Source organism: Lactuca virosa, chromosome 7, assembly GCF_052849685.1.
Source record: "Lactuca virosa cultivar CGN04683 chromosome 7, Lactuca_virosa_CGN04683_v6, whole genome shotgun sequence".
In the NCBI taxonomy this organism is placed as follows: domain Eukaryota; kingdom Viridiplantae; phylum Streptophyta; class Magnoliopsida; order Asterales; family Asteraceae; genus Lactuca; species Lactuca virosa.
In genome coordinates this window covers 98,012,147-98,020,992 of record NC_136432.1, presented here as the reverse complement: position 1 = coordinate 98,020,992, position 8,846 = coordinate 98,012,147, and positions in this window count along the sequence as shown.

Below are 8,846 nucleotides of genomic sequence, written 5' to 3'. Positions count from 1 at the left end.
ATTTTGTCCCCCCTGGAATAAGTATAACTGAGTGGGGGTATAGCTGCTGGCTACTCGAGCGAATGATAATTAAAAATGAAGTCTTTTACATCGTATCTAATAAATGATGGCTCGATTTTATGTATGATCTATCAAAAGTTCATCGTTTTATATGTTTAGATGAGAAAATGAATTGTAGTTTATATTGATAAATATCTAAGTTTAGGAGTTACTCCCCCTTTAAACTTGCAGATCCACAATCTGCTAGTAACTAATTGCCATACAACATTGAATCACGATATTTATTTTATTCCACAAACAATTTTAATGGCAACTATGCCCTCTTTTTCTTTGTGCTAGCATTTCAATTCTTGGCCAAATGTCTTAGATCACCTAGGGCTAGAGTAGGTGACTTTAATGTATGTAGACGATATGTAGTCTTGAAATCCCAAATATACATCAAAATAAATCTTAAAAGTCATGAAAATAAATCAATCAAAAGATCCAACCAGCAAAAAAAATATTGTACAATTAATTGATGCAGTAATAATATATAGTCCATCAGTTGTAAAAGTGGAATCGTGTACACATACACAAAATACCTTCAACAACTTCCGGTTATTTTACAAAATCAAAAACGTTACTCAATGTGACATAACAAATATTTTACAAAAGATTCTAGTATTCCTAAATGAAGGGTCCAAGTAAGAGGATTACATACATATTATATTCAACAATCAATTTGACGAAGCCCACCAAATCATAATTTCCTGTAAAGTTAACTACATAAAAAATAATAAAAAATCAGCTTTCATAAACCATGGAAAATCTAAAATAAAAATTCACGTGGTTCCCAAATTAAGTGAAGCCAATAAAAAAATCAACACTTGTTGATGGTCGGGTCGGGTCGGGTACCTTAAAAAACTGGACCAACCAATTCAACCGGTTAAAACCGATCAAGCACCACCGATAAACTTTTTTAAAAAACCCACCGAAATATAACTGAAAAAATCGTACGGTTTAATGAAAAACTAGTTAGAGTACTAGTCTATTGATAAAGCGACGAACGTCGAAGGGAGAGTGGGAGTCTATGGCATGTGGGCTTCTTTTTATAAGAGCAATTTATTTATTTATTGATATTTTGAGAATGCCGATTAAAAATGGTTAACTTTTTATTATCAATCTCATTATTTAAAGTAACAAATTGCCCTTAATAACTTATTTTTTTCTTCTTTGAAAATGGTTTTTTAAGACATTTAAAAAAAAAAAAAAATTCAAGGTTCTTTATTTTTTTTCTAACTTAGTTCCTAATTTTTCTAATATATATATATATATATATATATATATATATATATATATATATATATATATATATATATATATATATATATTCTAAATGAAATTGAAAATTTAGGAAGGTCCTAGGACCTACCTTTGCCCTTAGTAGATACGTCATTGTTCATGAAGTAAATGATAAATAAATAAGAGTTACAAGATAAAACATGCATGTGTCATGGTCACTGAAATGATTCCCGTACGAGGGACATTTTGGTTATTTTACTCATTCAACTTCAACCTCTACTTTGGGTATCAAGCTAAAACCCTTGACCATGATTAGTGATCAATAAACCCAAATCTTACTCTTACGTAAAATCGATTAGAATACACATCTTTGTTTAATAAAAAATCAATCCCAACCATTGCTTCTCATGAAACATTAATCATCATTCAGTAAGTAGTAAGTGCACACCAAACGCCAATCAGATGGACATAGTGGCGAACCCTAATTCGTCATCCTCCTACCTCAAATCTAACAAAAACGATGTGTTCGAAGGGATCACCTCCTCCCATGGCATTTGTCTAGCGAAATTAGAAGGTAGAACCCAATTAGGGGAAAAATTTAGACCCCTACCTGACGGTGAATTCGAAAAAGGAAAAAAAAAATTCTAACTATTAAAATGTATTTAAGAGTCACAAATACAAATCATGAGTTCAATTCTTAAAATCCAATGAAAATTAAACGAAGATGATAAAAATAAATACCACGGACAGTGGAATGTTTTATCCCATAAAGAATTTATCAATCGGAATCTGTTAGAAAGATAGATGAAAAGTTGAAGTTGCACCTTAAACAAAACGTGATCAAGTTATTAATAATCTAGATTGTAATCCAATAGGTTTGAATCGTAGAGAAAGTCTAATAAATATAACACTGCACAAGAAGTGCTTAGCTAGGGTTGAGAAAGGGGAAAATAGAGATATTGAAGACATTTGATATAGCTTACTAGATACCAAGTCGGGAAGCAGAAAGGAGACGGTTATGAAGTCGCCTGTATATTGTGGAGTGAGAAAAAAAGAGGAACACATGACGGAGAGAGAAACTCGCACCAAAAGATTTTATTGGAAAGAGAGAGTAGCAACACGATGACTCAAAAGTTAGTGAAAACATGAACGGAAATAAGATTACATGTGTCTCAAACACTCAAACGTATTGAGATGAAGCTGATGACTCACTCTTGGAGAATGCAAACTCTTTCGAAGGAGGGTACACACGCTTCAAAACAACTTCGCTTCTTTTATATAATAACTAGGTGAATCCCCGCATGTTACGCAGGATAACAATTATGTTGTTAAAATATGTTAGAATTTACGATTTACCTACGTTTTGTATCATTTTTCATATCGTTATCAAGTAAAGATCCAAACCTTTATATTTGATACACCTCGACTTGATTTTTATAATAAATGATGTTTTATTTATATTAAAATTTTGAAAAAATTTGTGGTAAAAATGGGACGTTACAATCTTACAAAAACAATAATATTTTTTCAAAATAGAAGGGTCCATGTTACAAAAACAACAACATTCTTTCTTTAAGGATAAATCTGGCCGAATGCATTTTCAAATTTTATATTAATGTTTGTATCGTCAAGAATTGCATATATCTTTTCTTAAGAATGGTTTAGTTTGAGAATGAATGAATTTAGTCTTATTCTTTAAGAATGTATTTACATTTTTCGTGTTTGTAATTCATTAAAGAACGTGCATTGTTGTTTATGAATTCAATGGGCCAAAAGGGGTGATTTGCTCGGAAACAAAATGAGGCTCCGACAAGATAGACAGGATGTTTCAAGAGGATGGTTGCCTCTCTCTTTCCATTACCTGATTTGGAATCCTATCATGTTGAGTTGATGATTACGCCTCCCCATTATTCATAAATAATCAACAGCTCATGTCGACACAAAATTTAATGGAAGACTGGAAAATCTCTGATCTTTCTCTTTTGCTCACACTATGATCGGTAAATCTTTGCTTGCTTTCATTAATCTATAAATATATTCATGCTTTTTGGTACTTTTTGCGATTCTAACTTTCTATCTCCCGATCTGTAGCGCTTTTACACATCGACACAACGTTTACCTAAAGAATCATTGAGACGATGATGATATTGTTCTGCATCTAACTTTTTCGAGCATCGGTTTCCGACGATGGGTGAAACTCGGCCCGTAACTTGGCGGGGCAACATAAATGGTGTTGCAGCCATGGCGGTGTTTGATCCCCTTTTTCCGATTCCAAACTTACAAATCTGAGCCTCTCCTCCGAAATTATGCTTAAACAACTCCACTCAGACACGATGAGGCAGCCTCGAAGCCTAGTTTTGACTTTTTTTTTTTCAGTCAAACATTGTTCTTCGATGCCAATGATTTCATTCTAGATGTTGCATTTGTTCATTTCCCTATTAAAAAGAGATCTATTTTGATAGTTAAGTTCGAACCGTTTAGTCCAAGTTCACTTTTCGCCATGGGTACATATACTTTCTAAATCTTGAAAACACTCAATTTCACCAACTCTGTTAAAAATCTTCTAACTCATCATTCAAAAAATATAATAAAGCTAGCTTTATATATATCTTTTGTGGCTTAAAAAACAGAAGGATGTGTGTCTCAATGGAAAAATGTGTTAATAAAGGCTCGTTTTAGGTCCTAATTTAGATCTCTTACGACCTTTATTTTTTTATTTTTATTTTTATTTTATATCATCAAAAATATAAAATAATAGAGCCATCACAACACAATGTCCATCCTTGCTACTTATAATAAACCGAAATCCTAACAAAGATCATTGATGCTAGGGGTGTGCAAAAACTGAACCGCAAACCGAAATAACCGAAAAAACCGCATTAACCGCAACCGAAACAAAAACCGACGGTGTGGTTTTTAGTTTTATAAAAACCGAAAATTTTGGTGCGGTGCGGTTTTTAGTTTTGCAAAAACCGCAAAAAAACCAAACCGCACCGCATATATATATATATATATATATATATATATATATATATAATATTCACTGAAAAATCAAGAATTACATTTCAAAAGATTAAAGTTTTATAAATATATAATCTAAATTGGAGGTCAGTAACAAATAAAATTGAAGAATTTGTTTAGATTCTTAGTTAACCATTTTTTCTTTAATTTCTCTATCATTGGTTTATTTAATTTATCATTATTACGTTTTATTTTTATGTATTCAGCTTTAGATATATAGCTCCAATCTCACTGTTTACATCCATATTTCTTTTTCGTTTATAGATGCAATTTCCTTTAGCCTCTTAATCTGATCAAACTTTCGTACTTTTCAAGATAACTCATCCCACATCAGTGTGCGGAAGAAAATTAGAGGCCTCTCTTCTATAAAAAGGAGTTGTGAGGCTGAACCAAAGAGAAAGAGTTCGCAGTGCCTTGTCTTTGTGGGAGCTTAGAGCTTACTTCCTTTCTTGGTGCTTGATATTTTGGTACTGAGCTAGACCGGCTTCTTGGCAAAAAAAAGTTTAGTTTATTTTATGACCAGTTCATTTTAAATTGATGGTTATATAGGTCTATTGCGTTTATGTTGGTCCGACTAAGTTTGATATGGAACATGTTTTGAGTAAGTTTTATTAATTTCCAAAAATCCAAATAACAAAACTGAAAAACCATACAATTTTAACTGCATAATCGTACAAACTTATGTTTCGGTTAAAAACCGAAACCGCACCAAAATATATGTTTCGGTTAAAAACCGAAACCGCACCAAAATAACCGAAAACCGCAAGAAAAACCGCAAAACCGCACCGAATTAAAACCGCACCTACCGGTTTTTCCCTATAAAAAACCGCAACTTGCGGTTTGCGGTTCGGTTTGGTCCAAAAACCGCACCAAGCCGGACCGTGCTCACCCCTAATTGATGCATTGAAAAATGACTAAAATCTAATGAAATAGAACATATTTGTTCAGCTTGGGCTGGGCCTTGTCCGCCCGTATTGGCTTCTAAAAAGCCTATTAGATCCAATGCTCCTCAAGTCCTGCGGTTTTAAACCACAAAAACCAGATAAACTGGGCGAGTTGGGTTGAGTTTGCTCGGAAAAAATGGAGGCTCCGGCGAGAGAGACGGGAAGTTTCAAGAGGGTGGTTGCCCCTCTCTTGCCATAACATGACTCGGAATCCGATCATGTTGAGCTGATGATCATGAATCTCTTTATTCACCACTAATCAACAGCCCTTGTTGCGCTTGAGCAGAAACATGCGTTCTTTTCCCTTTGGATCTTCAAATATACGCTTCTATTTATTTATTTATTTATTTTTTCATGAGAGATCATCTCTAACCCATTCAAAGTTTCATGGCTGCTTCTGATCAACAAGTTTCTTTCCGGGACTTGTTTTGATTGTAACATTTTATCTTCTGATCTTCAGATCCTCTACAAATCTACACAACATGTACCAAAAAAATGTTGAGGCGATGATGATATTCCTCTGCATTAACTTTTTCCGAGCACCAGTTTCCGGCGAAGGGTGAAACTCAGCCCGTAACTTGGCGGGGCAACACAAATGGTGTTGCAGCCATGGCGGTGCCTGATCCCCTTTCTCCGGTTCCAATTCCAAACTTGCAGATCTGAGCCTCTCACGATACCGTATTTTCGTTCTACAGAAAAGATGGAAATCAAACGTAACATCTGGATTTTGTAATGTAAACACTTCCACTCAGACAAGATGAGGCAATTTCATAGGGGATGAAGGATATGGTTTCTCCCTCTGTTGAAATCGAAGTCTAATTTTGACTTTTTCAGTCAAACATTGTTCTTCTAAGCTGATGATTTCATATCTTAGCATGTTTCTATTTGGGAAATTGACATAAAAGTCCGTAAGTTTACATCTTTTTAGTTTGCTCAAATCGAAGACCAATTTTGTGTTTTTCATGCAAATATTGGTTATCTTAAGAAATCAACAGCTCTTTTCATTCATTCATTCATCCATACAAGATTCTCAGAAGTCCTATAAGAGCATCACAAATCCAACACCAAATCTTATATTTCTGTGTACTACTACTACTGCTAAAGAGGCTGTGATGATGAATATTTGAATGTGTCTGAGTGGATTCGATCAAAGTTGAGATTATCTGTATCTTGGCGGGGCAACCTGTAAGTTTGCAGCCATGGCGGATTTATCCTTTTTGCTCGATTGTTTACAAATCTGAGCCTCAAATAATTCAAATCGTATCTTATTTTATTTTTTTTAACTTACATTTTCTTAGTATTGTTTTTTTAATCTATTTGAATCTGCTAATCTTTTGCATTTGTCTCAAGGATTTAGCAACTTCTTATTAGAATTTGGTTGTTATTTTGTTTCTTTTCTGTTTCTTTTATCTCTTCAAGCATTGAGAATGGTGATTAACAACTTAATGCTATTTATATAAATTGTGTTAAGTTAGACTCATTACTCCATTAGTATGGTTTGTTTTAGGTTCGGGTAATTTTCGGATTTGTTATGTAAACTATATTTAGGACTATATGTATGGAAATAACAATGTACTTTTTTTTTTTTTTTTTTTTTTTATAAATTTTTTTATTTACTTACACTTTTGCTTTTAGAAACTATAAATATTCCATTGGGTCTTGCATATATGATTTGATCCTAGGTTTTGTAATTGGGGTTTTTAATCAAGGAACCTTATTTTTGAGTTAGGAATGACGATTTGTGAGGGTAACCAAGTTTTGTAATTGTAAATATTTTGTCATTTTTTGGGTACTCATTTGACATATAGTTTTACATAAAGTTAAAAAAAAAAAAAAAAAACCATTATTAGCAGCAGTTAAAGATTTTCCTAGTTTTCGGTGGCTTCTCCTGTGATGAATAAACTTGTGATCAGTGGAGCCAAGGTCAAAGTATAAGGGTATTCCGAAAAAAAAAAACCCGCGTAATATTACAATAAAAAAAAATAAAAACTGCATTTTCATTAGACATCAAGTTCAACTTCCACAACAAAACTTCTTGGCTTATTACTAAACAAGGTAAATTTAAAATTATGCTTCTTTGGTTGACAAAGTTCTTTAATCAAATATGCCATCTTTATTTCATACCTTTGATTAGGATTATAAGATGTAATCTTTGGCCTATCCTCATGTTCGAAGGAAGATCATTCATATCAAAAGATTGTGTCACTTTTGGTTTTTGAGTAGGTTCATTAGATTGTGGTTTTGACATAGGTTGATTAGTTTGTGAAACTTGGGTAATTTCATTAGTTCTATATTTTTTGGAAGTTCATTCACTATTGTTGTCTCTAACTTCTAATTGTCTTTTGAAAAACTTATTAATAGCAACCTACAATCAAAATATATGAACTATAAGCTTGATTTCAAGTTTCAACAACAAATAGCAACGTACAATCAAATTATTAAGATATATCAACTATAAGTTTGATTTCAAGTTTCAACAACAAATAGCAACCTACAATTAAATATATCAATTATAATTTGATTTCAAGTTTCAAAAACAATTAATGAGTGGTTAATAACCTTAAGTTCCTAATTTAACAAACATATTTGGTAATTTATAATTTTTCAACATAATGACAAAAAATTGGAATTTAAGTTAACCTAACAATAGATAATAGAATTAAGTATTCTTTTTATACTTGTTTCATTGTGCCCTTTGATGAGTTTGATTACTTACCACCGGAGGAGGTCGCGGTCGACTTGCACAAGCAAAGAGGGAGAAGACAACGAAATACGAGTCGACGATCACAAAAGAAGTCGACGATCAGCGATCACAGTAGCGTTTGGGTTTTTTTTTTTTATTTTTTTATTTTTTTTATTTTTTTTTTTATAATTATTTAACTAGTTGGACTTATACATCTTTGCTCCAATAAACTAGTTGGTATTGGCTTAAAATTTTTTGAACCATTTGGGCTAGTTTGTACTTTGGACGATTTAGAAATAAATTGAATTTTTTTCAGGTAGTCCAATTTTTTTCCTGAAGTATAACCACAACATGAAATGGTTTTTTCCGAAAAAATTGACACTACTAATTTTTTTTAGGGGCATCCCAGGATACCCCGAGATCCATAGTAAATCCGCTTATGCTTGTGATGGTAAGTGATCGAGACTTTGGAGTTTAGCTTGAATCATCTAGATTAGCTATTAAAAAAATACATAAAATGGTAGTAGAAATACAACTAAGCTTGTTAACTCGACTTGACTATATAATATTTAAATCTAAATAAAACTCTGGTAAAGTGTAAATTTAACCATGCTTGATTAAGATTGTGAGTTTCACTACCCGAGTATTCCAATACTTGAGCTCGATTGGACTCGACCCGAGTCAAATTTTAGTAGTTTTGGTGTCGGTTTCGAGTATCTAACGAGTTGGTTTGGCCCAGTTACACCACTAGTGGGTATTGATGGAATTGATTTTGAAATTGTGAGTATTGTTGAAATTATGTTTTGGAATTTTTTTTGTGGCTGTTTGGACTCAGTAACATGGTTTTTCTTTGGGCTTGAACTCCAGTCTTTTGAATTTATTTCCTTGATGTTAAAAGAAAATAAAATGTGAGAGAA